The sequence below is a fragment of the Eurosta solidaginis genome, chromosome 3 (assembly GCF_040869045.1).
Source record: "Eurosta solidaginis isolate ZX-2024a chromosome 3, ASM4086904v1, whole genome shotgun sequence".
Classification (NCBI taxonomy): Eukaryota; Metazoa; Arthropoda; class Insecta; order Diptera; family Tephritidae; genus Eurosta; species Eurosta solidaginis.
In genome coordinates, this window is record NC_090321.1 from 92026737 (window position 1) to 92045019 (window position 18283).

At 39.1% G+C, this 18283-nt stretch overlaps 1 protein-coding gene across 13 annotated transcripts in view; it reads left to right on the forward strand.

Moving 5' to 3' along the window:
• The window catches only part of LOC137244157 (sphingomyelin phosphodiesterase), a 162896-nt gene that overhangs the window by 61326 nt on the left and 83287 nt on the right, over positions 1–18283 (forward strand). The window contains exon 1 of one of the 13 annotated variants that reach the window (XM_067772757.1): positions 12135–12255. The exons of the other annotated variants lie outside the window; for them this stretch is intronic. The gene's annotated coding sequence lies outside the window, so the exon portion shown is untranslated. Of the gene's footprint in view, positions 1–12134; positions 12256–18283 lie in introns of those variants that run through there. 13 annotated transcript variants of the gene reach the window in all.

Genomic DNA, 18283 nt, shown 5'->3' on the forward strand with positions numbered 1-18283 from the left:
CATCCCGTCGGGGTCATTTCGGGACTTTTTCTCGACTAATACGGGATCATTTGCGGGCCCTTTCGGTATAATTTCTGGATAGTTGTCGGGATCCGTTCGGGATCCCGTCAGGGTCTTTTCGGAACTATTAGGAGAACATTTGAGGACCTTTCCGCCATTATTTCTGGATAGTTTTCGGGATCCTTTCGGGGTCCCATCAGGGTCATTTCGGGACTTTTTCGGCATCATTTAAGATTGGTTTTCAGGATTCGTCCGGGATCCCGTCAGGGTAATTTCTGGACTTTTCCGAGACTATTTCGGGATCATTTTGGGACCCTCCCAAGATTATTTCTGGATGGATTTCGGGATCTGTCCGGGATGCCGTCAGGGTCATTTTGGGACTATTAGGTGATCATTTGGGGACCTTTCCGGCATCATTTCTGCATGGTTTTCGGTATCCGTTCAGGATCCCGTCGGAATAATTGCGGAACTTTTTCGGGATCATTTGGGGTCCCTTCCGGCATCATTTCTGGATGGTTTTTGGGATTCGTCCGGCATCCCGTCGGGGTCATTTCGGGACTTTTTCTCGACTAATACGGGATCATTTGCGGGCCCTTTCGGCATCATTTCTAGATAGTTGTCGGGATCCGTTCGGGATACCGTCAGGGTCTTTTCGGAAATATTAGGAGAACATTTGAGGACCATTTCGGCATCATTTCTGAGTAGTTTTCGGGATCCTTTCGGGGTCCCGTCAGGGTCATTTCGGGACTTTTTCGGGATCATTTAAGTATGGCTTTCAGGATTCGTCCGGGAACCCGTTAGGGTTATTTCTGAACTTTTCCGAGACTATTTCGGGATCATTTTGGGACCTTCCCAAGATCATTTCTGGATGGATTTCGGGATCAGTCCGGGATGCCTTTCAGGGTCATTTTGAGACTATTAGGTGATCATTCGAATACCTTCCCGGCATCACTCCTGGATGGTTTCCGGTATCCGTTCAGGATCCCGTCGGAATCATTGCGGGACTTTTTTGGGATCATTTGGGGTCCCTCCCAAGATCATTTCTGGATGGATTTCGGGATCTGGCCGGGATCCCGTCACGGTCATTTAGGGATGCTTTCGAGATCCCGTCAGGGTCATTTCGGGACTTCTTCGGGATTATATCGGGATCATTTCTGGATGGTTTACGGGATCCGTCCAGGATCCCTTAAGGGTCATTTCGGGACTATTAGGTGATCATTTGAGGACCTTTCCGGCATCACTTCTGGATGATTTTCGGGGCTAATACGGGATCATTTGGGGATCCTCTAGGGGTCGTTTCGTGACTTTTTCAGTATTATTTCGGGATCATTTGGGGACCCTTCCGGCATAATTTCTTGATGGTTTGCCGGATCCATCAGGGTCATTTCGGGACCATTTTGGGATCATTTGGGGACCCTTCCGAGATCATTTCTGGATCCGTCCGGGATGCCATAGGAGCCATTTCGGGATTTTTTGTTACTTTTCCGTGATAGTTTTTGGACCCTTCCGGAATCATTTCTGGATCTGTGCGGGATCCCATCTGGGTAATTTCCGGTCATTCCGTTCGGGATCCCGTCGGAATCATAGCGGGACTTTTTCGGAATCATTTGGGATCCCCTCCGGCATCATTTCTGGATGGTTTTCGGGATTTGTCCGGGATCACGTCGGGGTTATTTCGGGACCTTTTAGGGGCTAATACCGGATCATTTGGGGATCCTCTAGGGGTCGTTTCGTGACTTTTTCTGTATTATTTCGGGATCATTTGGGGATCCTTACTGCATAATTTCTTGATGGTTTGCCTGATCCATCAGGGTCATTTCGGGACCATTTTGGGATCATTTGGGGACCCTTCCGAGATCATTTCTGGATCCGTCCGGGATGCCGTAGGAGCCATTTCGGGATTTTTTGTTACTTTTCCGGGATAGTTTTTAGACCCTTCCGGGATCATTTCTGGATCTGTGCGGGATCCCATCTGGGTCATTTCCGGACTATTTCGGGATCATTTTGGGATCCTTCCGGAATCATTTCTGTATGGTTTTCGCGATCCGTCGTGATTCCCCTCGGAGCCATTTCGGAACTTTTTCTGGAGTATGTCGGGATAATTTAGGGACCCTTCCTGGATATTTTCTGGATGGTTTTTGAGATCCGCCCGGGAGCCCGTCAGGGTCATTTCGGAACCTTTTCGGGATCATTTTGGAACACCTTCAGGGATCATTTCTGTGTGGTTCTCTGGATACGTCTAGAATCGTGTCGTTGCCATTTCGGGTTTTTTTGGGACTATTCCGGGAACTTTTGGAGACCCTTCCGGGGCATTTCTGGATGGCTTTCAGGATCCGTCCGGGATAGCGTGGGGTCATTTCGTAGCTTTTTCTAGATAATTTCGGAATCATTTGGGATCCTATCAGGTTATCAGCTCATTTACAAAAATTAAATGCATTAGACAGAAAACAAAATTTTAAACAGATAACTTGATAAGCAGGCTAACGCGAATAGCCCATATATTTAAATTTCTCCTTGCGGACGGGGCCGCGGGTAAAGGCTAGTTATTATATATTGCGCAAACACTTAAAAAAATCATGGCTGACCAGTATAGAACAGTTATACTTCGTAAGTGTTTTTATCATGTTTTGCCGTTTTGATAAAATTGTATCTTTTTTGGACAACTTTCTTTTTGAATTTCATGGTTTAATAGTATGATTCTTTTTATACTCAGTTGAGCAGAGCTCACAGAGTATATTAACTTTGATTGGATAACGGTTGGTTGTACAGCTATAAAGGAATCGAGATAGATATAGACTTCCATATATCAAAATCATCAGGATCGAAAAAAAATTTGATTGAGCCATGTCCGTCCGTCCGTCCGTCTGTCCGTTAACACGATAACTTGAGTAAATTTTGAGGTATCTTGATGAAATTTGGTATGTAGGTTTCTGAGCATCATCTCAGATCGCTATTTAAAATGAACGATATCGGACAATAACCAAGCCCACTTTTTCGATATCGAAAATTTCGAAAAATTGAAAAAGTGCGATAATTCATAGGTGAGTTGAACTTATGACGCAGAATAGAAAACTGGTAAAATTTTGGACAATGGGCGTGGCACCGCCCACTTTTAAAAGAAGGTAATTTAGAAGTTTTGCAAGCTGTAATTTGGCAGTCGTTGAAGATATCATGATGAAATTTGGCAGTAACGTTACTCTTATTACTATATGTCTGCTTAATAAAAATTAGCAAAACGGAGAACGATCACGCCCACTTTTTAAAAAAAAAATTTTATAAATTCAAATTTTAAAAGAAAAGTTAATATCTTTACAGTATATAAGTAAATTATGTCAACATTCAACTCCAGTAATGATATGTTGCACAAAATACAAAAATAAAAAAAAATTTCAAAATGGGCGTGGCTCCGCCCTTTTTCATTTAATTTGTCTAGGATACTTTTAATGCCATAAGTCGAACAAAAATTTACCAATCCTTGTGAAATTTGATGCCCAGTTTTTATACACAGTCGGCCGTCTGTCCTTCTGCTCGGCCGTTAACACGATAACTTTAGCAAAAATCGATATATCTTTACTAAACTCAGTTCACGTACTTATCTGAACTCACTTTGTATTGGTATAAAAAATGGGTGAAATCGGACTATGACCACGCTCACTTTTTCGATATCGAAAATTACGAAAAACGAAAAAATGCCATAATTCTATACCAAATACGAAAAAAGAGATTAAACATGGTATTTGGATTAGTTTATTGACACAAAATATAACTTTAGAAAAAAACTTTGTAAAATGGGTGTGACACCTACCATATTAAGTAGAATGAAATGAAAAAGTCCTGCAGGGCGAAATAAAAAACCCTTGAAATCTTGGCAGGAATATTGTTCGTGGTATTATATATATAAATAAATTAGCGGTATCCAACAGATGATGTTCTGGGTCACCCTGGTCCACATTTTGGTCGAAATCTGGAAAACGCCTTCACATATACAACTACCGCCACTCCCTTTTAAACGCCTCATTAATACCTTTAATTTGGTACCCATATCGTACAAACACATTCTAGAGTCACCCCTGGTCCACCTTTATGGCTATATCTCGAAAAGGCGTCCACCTATAGAACTAAGCCGCACGCCCTTTCAAAATACTCATTAACACCTTTCATTTGAGACCCATATCGTACAAACACATTCTAGAGTCACCCCTGGTCCACCTTTATGGCGCTATCTCGAAAAGGCGTCCACCTGTAGAACTAAACCCCACGCCCTTTTGAAATACTCATTAACACCTTTCGTTTGATACCCATATTGTACAAACGCATTCTAGTGTTACCCCTGGTCCACCTTTATGGCGATATCTCGAAAAGGCGTCCACCTATAGAACTAAGGCCCACTCCCTTTTAAAATTTTCATTAACCGCTTTCATTTGATACCCATATCGTACAAACAAATTCTAGAGTCAACCCTGATCCACCTTTATGGCGATATCCCTAAATGGCGTCCACCTATAGAACTATGGCCCACTCCCTCTTAAAATACTCTTTAATACCTTTCATTTGATACACATGTCATACAAACACATTCCAGGGTTACCCTCGGTTCATTTCCCTACATGGTTATTTTCCCTTATGTTGCCACCATAGCTCTTAACTGAGTATGTAATGTTCGGTTACACCCGAACTTAACCTTCCTTACTTGTTTATTATGAGAAACCCTAGTTTAAAACATTTTCTTTATTTCTGAAAAACTATTTATAATTGCATAGGGTCGGCTTAAATTATAAGTTTTTTTTTATATTCTAAAAATACTTACGTACACAAAAAAAATAAATAAATGTAAGGCGCGATAACCGCCGATTAGATTTTGAGCCGAGCTTCTCTTCCAATTTCCGTCGTGTTCCTCTTGATTTTCCCTACAAATTGGCCGGACGGGACCTACATATTTTATGCCGACTCCGAACGGCATCTGCAAGGCAGATGAGTTTTCACTGAGAGCTTTTCGTGCCAGAAATACACTCGGAGCGCTTGCCAAACACTGCCGAGGGGTGACCCCGCTTAGAAAAATTTTCTTCTAATTGAAAAACCTTATTTTTAAAATTTTGATGTTGCTTTGCCCGGGGTGTGAACCCAGAGCATACGGTGTGGTAGGCGGAGCACGCTACCATCACACCACGGTGGCCACCAGTACTTACGTATATTCATGTAGGAAAAGGCATTAAAATTTCTAATAGCATAAATTTGAAAAAACATTTTTTTTAAATAATTTGGAATAAATTGAAACAACGTTTCCGTAAGTTCCTCATGGAAATTTTGGGTTGGGGGCGGGATGATTAGATGGTTCAGTGTGGTGTCATTAAATTGTTCCCGATTGCCTTGTACCTTAACGGTGCTTGTGACAGATCTATATCCAGTAAAGAACCGGGAGTGCTTTGAAGATAATTGGTATTAGGATTATACTTGTCATTCTTTATTATTCTGAAACGACCAGCCCTTAAATGACAAGTAGAAAAAATGCGTTAGGTAGATGATGCCCGTATGCCCAATAGGTTTAAGTCTGGGCCTATCGATTTAAAAGGCTTGGTCCTTCTAATGGCTTCTTTCATCTGCAGAACTAACGGTGATGTGCTATGTACAAGTGTTTGTGTTTATGTGCCCGTTATTTGTAGGAAATCTAGTTAACTGAATCATGTATTGCAAATTGCCGGCAAATCTATTAGCGCATTTCATCGAGTTCGACAGACGAAATCCAAATGAAATACTAACTAGAATAATGCCACAAAATTGTATTTAATAAACTATTCAGGAACTGACTAGTATGAATAATCTCGCAAAATTCTAGTCAATGAACTAGAATGTTTGCTGGCTACTTTGGCTTTTGAATGCAAGGATATAATCGAAATAACTGTCGCGTTGCCCCTTCTGATTATTAAGTAAGGCAAAATAAAAAATTGCTTTAAAATAATGTGTTCATACATCAAAAGCAATGTGAGGCACTTCCCGCTTAATGATACAAATTTTTGTTTTAGTTGAAGCAAATTTAACCGTTGTCCTTTGTACGAAAAAAAACAATGCCAAAATCAGGTAGCCCTTTGAATGGATTAGGATTGAAAATTAAACGAGCTAAAAACCCGTATGATGAAAAAAAATTATTAGATCAGAATCCAAAATGTCGATAATAGTTAGATGGATAGATGGATTTTGTAGAATTTGGCAAGTTGTTACAGATCTTAGCTCAGACCGCGAGTATTAATAAAAAAATGGCAAACTGTATAAAATGCCAGAGACTACCGAAATAAGTATTGGTTTTATTAAATTATCTCGTAATATTCAATTTTAAAGAGAAAAATAAAAAATTAATCACAGTTGATGCCGTTCTTGGGTTCTTGGGTGTACGTTTTGTCTATCGCCTCTCTCTCATGGGGTATTTACAACAATTGTATGGTCTATCCTATACTATGGAGTCCTTGTTTGGTGGAAAGCCAAAAAAAGGATCTACCTCAAAAAATGTGAGGGGTATGTAGGCTATCAATGTTTAGAATTGCGGGAGCCCATAAAACAACCTCGACGGCTACACTGTATACCATGCTGCACATTCCACCTGTAGGCCTAGAACAACTTAACATAGCAACTGCAACCAAGCTCAGTGTCTCGGGCAGCTTAAATGCAGATCGTAGGGCCATAGTAGTATAGCGCCACCAATTACTCGACGAACAGACTACCTACTTCCGTAACTGCGGTTCGAAGAGGCTTTTCAATCCACAATAGAGGTGGATGGTTGGCGCAAAAGTGCCCACATCGCAGACGATACAGTGCACGTTTCCACCAATGGTTACAAAGTAATGGAGGGAGTGGGGTCTGCGGTATACTGTGCTGATTTGAAAATTAACAGATCCTACAAACTATCAGATCACTGTAGTGGTTTTCAGGCGGAAGTAGTAGCCGTAATGAAAGCAGTATAAACACTTGACAGACAAGCAGTATTTAAAGTGTGTTAGCAATCGCTGAAAAGAACCGGGATAGGAAGAAGCATACGACTTAGTATATTGGGTTCCAGGGCATATGGGAGTAGATGGAAATGAAAAAGCGAAAGAGCTAGCTAAAAGGGCCGGATACCTTGAAGCTTGCTCCGTAGACGTCTCCCAATCAGATTGGGCGAGATTAAGAGAAGACGAGAATTACAAATGATGGACCAAGCGAGATAGGCGTGAACCCGAACGCTGACTGTAAAGTGTGGAAAATTATATGTAGGTCCTACAACCTTAGCCTAACAAAGTTACTCTTATCATTAAAAGGAGAGAACTATAGATTCATAACGGGTATTTTGACTTTATACAGCCTTTTGGGGTCACATTTTTTTTAATTTCAGCCAAGTCAGTGAAAGCAGATCTAGGCACAGCGGGTTGGAGGAGGAATCGATCGAGCATGTTTTGTGCTCGTGCCCTACGCTTGTAAGGCTTAAGACTCCAGCTATCAGGAGTGATACAGCTATCAGATCTAAAAGCAACAAGTGGGCCTAGAAAACTTCTAGTATTTGTCAAGAGGAGGGAATTATTTTATAACCTAGATCCTCGGTTTTGATAGTGTTTTTCCATTTGATCATTAAGAAAACTTCTGGTAATACTATGGGCTCATTCAGTCTACGTGAGCTCCTCGCGGACTGGCCAGTTCAACCCTACCTAACTTAGCTGGTGAAACTAATTTCGAATCCTCTACTCACATACAAAATTTCAACAAAAATGGTTGTAAAATATGTGGGAAGAGTACCAGAGAGTTAGAAAATAATGTCAAACGAGAAATTCTTCTTCATATGACTTTCATTCGTTGAAAATAGGCAAATTTTGTATGTCATATGACGCTAGTATCGCGCGATGTGCCACGAAATCTATTCAGGAAACTAAAAAAAAGATTGACTTTCGAAATGTACCGATGTAATTTTAGTTTAAAACAAACCCTCTTTGGATGAGAAGTGTAATCATATTTAATGGATTAATCAAAATTTCAGATTTTTGACTTACAAAGCTTCCTATTGATCTAGGTTGTACACATGCATTATAAAAGCAACTTTTAAACTGCCCGCTATTTATTTCTACGTACATAATTTGTTTGGCTCAAGAAAGTTCATTCATCTTCAGTTTATCTATCCAACTGAACTGTGTTATTGCAACAGTAAATTATACCCAAAGCAAAACAAATACAAAACACTGCAATTACAAAATCAATAAACCGCAAAAGCAGCAGCATCAAGGCAAGTAGATACAAATCGTCGGTACATGTGAAAAACCTCCTACATATGAAAAACCACCGAATTGCAAAACAGTCAAAATTTTGAAGAACAGACGAAAAGTTCTTTATCATATCAGTTTCTTGAAGCCATTGAAAAACAAAATATGCAATTAATTTTACTTTACTTATGGCGTTTTTTTTCTTGAAAATATTGTCGCCCTGTCGGCTATTCCATGCTCTCTCGTGAGTTTTTGTGTCGCTTTCACAAAATACTTTCCACTGGGTCACTTCCTACAAATAGAGCCATTTTGCACTACGCCAGGTGACCTAGTTCAAATTAAATGGGGTTACATTTAAAGGACACGGCAAATATCGACCATATTGGACATCCACGTCGATAGCATTACGCAACCGACTGTCTTACATCCAAAAATTTTGTGTGTGACGTTCGATCAGGATATACATTTTGGAGAGCTTGCAGCCTCAACTGTACCTAAAATCCAGAGCCGTAATAAAATCCTCACATCTCTTGCTGGCAGTACTTGGGGTAAAGATAAATAAACTCTCATTACCACTTACAAAGCAATTGGCCATTCGATTGCATGCCACGCGTACCAGATATGGTCGCCAGGCCTGAAGGTTACTCAAAGAAGAACAAAATACAGGCCTGCGAAAACACTGCCCTCAGAATCGCTACCACCTACACAATGAGGCGAGAGTACTCCCCATTAGGGAGAGAAATGAATTGCTGAACAAACAGTCTCTGTTGAATACCCAGAAACCTGAGCATCCCAACAGACATCTGATTGATAAGGCTACACCTCCCAGGGGCTAAGAGGTCATCTTCGTACGCATTATGAGGAAATACGTCACCTGAGAACACAGCCGTATGAAGCAAAAAAGCACAAACAGGTACCCAGTAATATCCGCCAACAGGCGTCGGACCTCTATGCTAGGAATTGCCCGGCGAATCCAGTTCTTAATGAAAAATACCCAGAACTCTGTGGATAGGAACGCACTCTCCATAGGGAAACAAGCGATCTGGGTACTGTATCAATGGGAGGTTTTTCAACAGCATATGATTTTAGGCATGTATGTAGTTAAACAAATTTTATTTAGTTTTACGTTTTACTCAAAAAACGGCATGCACAATTTATAGGGTTGTCATCATATATAACTGCCTTTGAATTCTACTCCGTAATAAAATATGTTTGCCGCTACCAGAATCTGTCAGATACAAAATTTGTTTTTTTCGGGAAATTTGTACAAAAAATGTTTACTACTTTTGTAATAATATACTTTTGTAGTAGTATACTGGCAAAAACCAGCTGCTAAAAAAGTAAGGTTATGCGGTTGACTTCACCTTCATTATTACATTATGGGGTTCGATAAACAGATTTAATGTGTGTCTATGCCAAAATCTCTCAGACGGTTAAGGTGATGATGAGGATATGGCATGGAGTTCCAGCCCATAGGCGGAGTTCTAAGGACCTTACACATAATGTAAAAACCAGTTATTTCGAAATGAGTAACGAGCTTTCTGCGAACCGCGATATCCCGCTGTCACCATTAATTCCGCATGCAGGTAAGGGGTAGTATATTACTCTCACGGCTGGAATACCAGTCGCAAAAGACGGCCAAAATAGCATGGATATCCAATCCATGAGAGGTGTAACTCGAAAAGGGGCAAAGCGGACACGTATGTCACTTGCGCGACGCTATCACGGTCGTCATTAAAATCAGTACCGCGGAGAGCAGGAAAAGCCAGTTGTGATATATATATATACTGTATTATAGATACTTGCATACTGGTGGCTTCTCTTGTCCTAAAGAATGTCCCCCTGGGGGATTCGTGGAGGCTGTGGTTTGGCCTCAAATGCGGGAGGAGTTTACTTTTTGCGAAGTTGACAATAAAGCATACTTAACAGAGATATGTAGTCTCTTCTCCGCTGAAGTTGGCATTAAATCATTCTCTTCGGCGTAAGGCAGTCTCTTTAGCTTTCGAAGTTGACAATAAAGCGAGTGCATCTTCTTCGTAAGTAATGCGGTCTTCTTCGTTTCAAAATTGGCAATATATTTTTTTCCTTGATCCGCCCTCAAGAGTAAAGCGGCCTCTTTACCTATTCTGCCCGAAGCATACATTTTCCAATTGATTCGGAATATTCTTGTTGAGCAAATGGTTAACAAAACAGATTCCTATCATTTGTGGATAACTGATATTGTAAAAGAGGCGTAATTGCTCACTCTTCTTTTTGAAATGTTCAAAACTGCGTTAGGGTATGCTGAATCGGATCTAGTGTAAATGTGATTACTGGATGATGTCGTAAACTCGAACCAACATCTCTTACAATCCGATGTGGCGAAAAAGCTGTAATCACATCCCTTAATTGTAACGCAGGTTATCTGGTGCTTAGAAAAGGTTGTTCACATTCCTTAATACTTGTATTGAAATCGTGGAATTGTATCATGTATCTGATTACATTGTGCCAAAGGTTAGAGCATGATGCAGCGAACTATTCATGCTTAGATTAAAACGGTTATGGAACTCTAGGCAGAATTGTCTTGCAACTGTATGCCATTATCCATATAATGGAAAAGGTTTTACATAGACCTTGTATCTAACCAAGGTAAGACATTGTACATCCGATTACAAGCTAATTTGGTACCAACGATCGTGCCCTAAGTTCTGTGGGTGAGGAACATGGAGCTGATCGTTTGGCCGCTGATCATGCAATTAGAAGTAGTGTGTTTGACACAGTGAGTTTGGGTCTTACATGCAAGTACGTACGTTAAGCATATAACATAGTCACATTCAGTTGTTTTTAGTTTGGAATTGGTTCCTTACTTCTTGCTAGGATGTTTGTTATTTCAAAGCCTTATATTTCATCTCCCTCCATCGCTTCATTTGAATTGCTTACCTCATAATTCCAAATTTTAGCATTCAGGACAGTCATATTAAAGTTTCCAAACAAAATAGTACCTATGGATGTTTTAATATTTTTGTATTCAATGCGCTTCTTATACGACTAAGATCAGTACGTAAGCCGTCAGTGTGACTTATTTTCCGCTGTTGTAATTAACTATTGACTGGTTTTAATTGTTCATAGCATGACTAACGTTACTTAACAAAATTATAATAAATTCATTTGTTAGCGTGAACGTGTGATATGCGCTTATTCTACATAGTTGATGGAATGGGAAATGTTCGCACAATGTATGTAATTTAAATTGTGCATACATACCCAGCAAAAACAAGTAAGTACGGGACTGACTTCGGCTGTACCGTAGACTTCATACCTTTCAAAACTAAAGCTGAGCAATAATCTTATCCCATTCGTAATAGCCGGATAATCGACTGCATAAGATATATAGTATAAAGGGAACATAAGCGACATTTTTCGATAAATATCAAATAAATAATTGATGGGTAGTCCTCACACAAAATTCCACGTTTCTTGTTGTCTACATGAGATAGCTGTAACGATGAAGGTCTTATCTGAACAATAGGTTGTATGGGATATATAACATAAATAAATTTTCAGCCTACAATACACTGCGTTTCACTTGAATAGCACACTCGTTTGTTTTTATTCTTATTTGCATATCTATCAATATTCTCAACTTTGTTGAGCTTGTTGGTGTTGTTTTATTTTCATCAAATTGTTATTGTTTTAGTTCGTCAAACTTGGTTTGCTGGAAAAATGCAGTTATTTGTTTTTGTTGCTTTGATTTGTTCTGAAACGCAGTGCATTTTTTGTTTCACTTGAATAGCACATTGCAGTTTCAGTTTGATGTACAAGTGAACAGATTGGCCGCGAAGTAAAAAAATTATTTTTTTAAATATTTCAAACAAATTGATTTCATTTAACAATGTGTCGCGGTAAAGCTTTAACCAACGAAGAACAAATAAAAACCAAAACATTTAGAGATTGTGGCCTTTCTGTGACTGAAATATCTAAAAAAATTGTTAAAAGCAGAAAGGTAATATCTAATTTTATTCAAAATGAGACGGACTATGGAACCAACATGAAAGGCCGGGTAAGTGGTGTGCTGTCTTATGCAGACATGAGGGCTATCTTGAGAGAAGCTTCAAATTCGCATGAATCTGTGGACAAAATTAGGGCTAAAGTAGGTGTCCATGCTAGCAAGACCACTGTATGGCGAGTTATTTCAAGAGCAAATCACCTAAAACGACTAAAATTAAAAAAAAAATCACCACTTAACTCTGCACGGAAAGAAATGAGCTTGAAATTTTGCCGAGATAATGTGGCATGGAGCAACGAGTGGAAACGATTTATTTTTTCTGACGAGAAAAAGTTTAATTTGGAGGGCCCTGATCGCTACAATTATTATTTTCACGATTTGAGGAATGAGACTCACCAGTTGGATCGATTACACAGTCGAGTCGGCGGAGTTATGGTATGGGGTGCGATTTCCTATTATGGCATCTGTGAGCTCCAGTTTTTAAGTTCCACTATGAACGGTAAAACATATCAGGGTGTTCTAGAAAAGGCCTTTCCATCTGTTGAAAATCTTTTGGTTCATTGCCGTGGACTTTCCAACATGAAAACGCCCCAATACATACTGCCCGTTTGGTCAAATCGTGGATAGAGTCCAAACATGTCTCAGTTTTGAATTGGCCACCATACTCGCCGGACCTGAATATAATAGAGAATGTTTGAGGATGGCTGTCCAGAAAAGTTTACGAGTCTGGAAAACAATTTTCAACAAAAGCCGAACTTATTGAGGCCATTAAACGAGCGTGGACTTCAATTTCTCACAATTATTTGAAAAGTTTGTACGACTCAATGCCTAATAGAATATACGAGGTTATCCTGAACAAGGGAGGCTCAACCCATTATTAGAAACCATAGATAAATTTAAATTTTCTTCTAGTCCACATTTATTAAAAAATGTGCTATTCTGGTGAAACAGAATTTGTTCGTAATTTTTTGAGTATTTTTATACTCAGTTGAGCAGAGCTCACAGAGTATATTAAGTTTGATTGGATAACGGTTGGTTGTACATATATAAAGGAATCGAGATAGATATAGACTTCCATATATCAAAATAATCAGGATCGAAAAAAAATTTGATTGAGCCATGTCCGTCCGTCCGTCCGTCCGTCCGTTAACACGATAACTTGAGTAAATTTTGAGGTATCTTGATGAAATTTGGCATGTAGGTTCCTGAGCACTCATCTCAGATCGATATTTAAAATGAACGATATCGGACTATAACCACGCCCACTTTTTCGATATCGAAAATTTCGAAAAACCGAAAAAGTGCGATAATTCATTACAAAAGACAGATAAAGCGACGAAACTTGGTAGATGAGTTGAACTTATGACGCAAAATAGAAAATTAGTAAAATTTTGGACAATGGGCGTGGCACCGCCCACTTTTAAAAGAAGGTAATTTAAAACTTTTGCAAGCTGTAATTTGGCAGTCGTTGAAGATATCATGATGAAATTTGGCAGGAACGTTACTCTTATTACTATATGTACGCTTAATAAAAATTAGCAAAATCGGAGAAGGACCACGCCCACTTTTAAAAAAAATTTTTTTTTAAAGTAAAATTTTGACAAAAAATTTAATATCTTTACAGTATATAAGTAAATTATGTCAAGATTCAACTCCAGAAATGATATGGTGCAACAAAATACAAAAATAAAAGAAAATTTAAAAATGGGCGTGGCTCCGCCTTTTTTAATTTAATTTGTCTAGGATACTTTTAACGCCATAAGTCGAACAAAAATTAACCAATCCTTTTGAAATTTGGTAGGGGCATAGATTTTATGGCGTTAACTGTTTTCTGTGAAAATGTGGGAAATCGGTTAATGCCACGCCCAGTTTTTATACACAGTCGTCCGTCTGTCCTTCCGCATGGCCGTTAACACGATAACTTGAGCAAAAATCGATATATCTTTACTAAACTCAGTTCACGTACTTATCTGAACTCACTTTATCTTGGTATGAAAAATGAACGAAATCCGACTATGACCACGCCCACTTTTTCCATATCGAAAATTACGAAAAATGAAAAAAATGCCATAATTCTATACCAAATACGAAAAAAGGGATGAAATATGGTAAGGTAATTGGATTGTTTTATTGACGCGAAATATAACTTTAGAAAAAACTTTATAAAATGATTGTGACACCTACCATATTAAGTAGAAGAAAATGAAAAAGTTCTGCAGGGCGAAATAAAAAACCCTTAAAATCTTGGCAGGTATTACATATATAAATAAATTAGCGGTATCCAACAGATGATGTTCTGGGTCACCCTGGTCCACATTTTGGTCGATATCTGGAAAACGCCTTCACATACACAACTACCACCACTCCCTTTTAAAACTCTCATTAATACCTTTAAATTGATACCCATATCGTACAAACTCATTCTAGAGTCACCCCTGGTCCACCTTTATGGCGATATTTCGAAAAGGCGAACACCTATAGGACGAAGGCCCACTCCCTTTTAAAAATACTCATTAACCCCTTTCATTTGATACCCATATCTTACAAACAAAGTCTAGAGTCACCCCTGGTCCAGAAAGGCCACTCCCTCTTAAAATACTCATTAACTCCTTTCGTTTGATACCCATATTGCACAAACGAATTCTAGGGTCACCCCTGGTCCACCTTTATGGCGATATCTCGAAACGGCGTCCACCTATGGAACTAAGGATTACTCCCTTTTAAAATACTCATTAACACCTTTCATTTGATACCCATATCGTACAAACGCATTCTAGAGTCACACCTGGTCCATCTTTATGGCGATATCTCGAAAAGGCGTCCACCTATAGAACTAAGGCCCACTCCCTCTTAAAATACTCATTAACTCCTTTCGTTTGATACCCATATTGCACAAACGAATTCTAGAGTCACCCCTGGTCCACCTTTATGGCGATATCTCGAAAAGGGGTCCACCTATAGAACTAAGCCCCACGCCATTTTAAAATAATCATTAACACCTTTCATTTGATACCCATATCATACAAACAAATTCTAAAGTCACCCCTGGTCCACCTTTATGGCGATATGTCGAAAAGGCGAACACCTATAAAACGAAGGCCCACTCCCTTTTAAAAATACTCATTAACACCTTTCATTTGATACCCATATCGTACAAACAAAGTCTAGAGTCACCCCTGGTCCACCTTTATTGCGATACCTCGAAAATGCGTCCACCTATAGAACTAAGGCCCACTCCCTCTTAAAATACTCATTAACTCCTTTCGTTTGATACCCATATTGCACAAACGAATTCTAGAGTCACCCCTGGCCCACCTTTATGGCGATATCTCGAAACGGCGTCCACCCATAGAACTAAGGCCCCCTCCCTTTTAAAATACTCATTAACACCTTTCGTTTGATGCCCATATTGTGCAAGCAAATTCTAGGGTCACCCCTGGTCCACCTTTATGGCTATATCTCGAAACGGCGTCCACCTATGGAACTAAGGATTACTCCCTTTTAAAATGCTCATTAACACCTTTCATTTGATACCCATATCGTACAAACGCATTCTAGAGTTACCCCTGGTCCATCTTTACGGCGATATCTCGAAAAGGCGTCCATCTATAGTACTTAGGTCCACGCCCTTTTAAAATAGTCATTAATACCTTTCATTTGATACCCATATCGTACAAACGCATTCTAGAGTCAACCCTGATCCACCTTTATGGCTATATCCCTAAATGGCGTCCACCTATAGAACTATGGCCCACTCCCTCATAAAATACTCTTTAATAACTTTCATTTGATACACATGTCATACAAACACATTCCAGGGTTTCCCTCGGTTCATTTTCCTACATGGTTATTTTCCCTTATGTTGTCACCATAGCTGTCAACTGAGTATGTAATGTTCGGTTACACCCGAACTTAACCTTCCTTACTTACATATATAAAGGAATCGAGATAGATATAGACTTCCATATATCAAAATAATCAGGATCGAAAAAAAATTTGATTGAGCCATGTCCGTCCGTCCGTCCGTCCGTTAACACGATAACTTGAGTAAATTTTGAGGTATCTTGATGAAATTTGGTATGTAGGTTCCTGAGGACTCATCTCAGATCGCTATTTAAAATGAACGATATCGGACTATAACCACGCCCACTTTTTCGATATCGAAAATTTCGAAAAACCGAAAAAGTGCGATAATTCATTACAATAGACAGATAAAGCGACGAAACTTGGTATATGAGTTGAACTTATGACGCAAAATAGAAAATTAGTAAAATTTTGGACAATAGGCGTGGCACCGCCCACTTTTAAAAGAAGGCAATTTAAAATTTTGCAAGCTGTAATTTGGCAGTCGTTGAATATATCATGATGAAATTTGGCAGGAACGTTACTCTTATTACTATATGTACGCTTAATAAAAATTAGCAAAATCGGAGAAGGACTACGCCCACTTTTAAAAACAAATTTTTTTTTAAAGTAAAATTTTACCAAGAAAATTAAATATCTTTACAGTATATAAGTAAATTATGTCAAGATTCAACTCCAGTAATGATATGGTGCAACAAAATACAAAAATAAAAGAAAATTTAAAAATGGGCGTGGCTCCGCCCTTTTTCATTTAATTTGTCTAGGACACTTTTAACGCCATAAGTCGAACAAAAATTAACCAATCCTTTTGAAATTTGGTAGGGGCATAGATTTTATGGCGTTAACTGTTTTCTGTGAAAATGGACGAAATCGGTTGATGCCACGCCCAGTTTTTATACACAGTTTTCCGTCTGTCCTTCCGCATGGCCGTTAACACGATAACTTGAGCAAAAATCGATATATCTTTACTAAACTCAGTTCACGTACTTATCTGAACTCACTCTATCTTGGTATGAAAAATGAACGAAATCCGACTATGACCACGCCCACTTTTTCGATATCGAAAATTACGAAAAATGAAAAAATGCTATAATTCTATACCAAATACGAAAAAAGGGATGAAACATGGTAAGGTAATTGGATTGTTTTATTGACGCGAAATATAACTTTAGAAAAAACTTTATAAAATGGTTGTGACACCTACCATATTAAGTAGAAGAAAATGAAAAAGTTCTGCAGGTCGAAATAAAAAACCCTTAAAATCTTGGCAGGTATTACATATATAAATAAATTAGCGGTATCCAACAGATGATGTTCTGGGTCACCCTGGTCCACATTTTGGGCGATATCTGGAAAACGCCTTCACATATACAACTACCACCACTACCTTTTAAAACTCTCATTAATACCTTTAATTTGATACCCATATCGTACAAACTCATTCTAGAGTCACCCCTGGTCCACCTTTATGGCGATATTTCGAAAAGGCGAACACCTATAGAACGAAGGCCCACTCCCTTTTAAAAATACTCATTAACACCTTTCATTTGATACCCATATCGTAAAAACAAAGTCTAGAGTCACCCCTGGTCCATAAAGGCCCACTCCCTCTTAAAATACTCATTAACACCTTTCATTTGATACCCCTATCGTACAAACGCATTCTAGAGTCACACCTGGTCCATCTGTATGGCGATATCTCGAAAAGGCGTCCACCTATAGAACTAAGGCCCACTCCCTCTTAAAATACTCATTAACTCCTTTCGTTTGATACCCATATTGCACAAACGAATTCTAGAGTCACCCCTGGTCAACCTTTATGGCAATATCTCGCAAAGGGGTCCACCTATAGAAATAAGCCCCACGCCCTTTTAAAATAATCATTAACACCTTTCATTTGATACCCATATCATACAAACAAATTCTAAAGTCACCCCTGGTCCACCTTTATGGCGATATCTCGAAAAGGCGAACACCTATAAAACGAAGGCCCACTCCCTTTTAAAAATACTAATTAACACCTTTCATTTGATACCCATATCGTACAAACAAAGTCTAGAGTCACCCCTGGTCCACCTTTATTGTGATACCTCGAAAATGCGTCCACCTATAGAACTAAGGCCCACTCCCTCTTAAAATACTCATTAACTCCTTTCGTTTGATACCCATATTGCACAAACGAATTCTAGAGTCACCCCTGGCACACCTTTATGGCGAT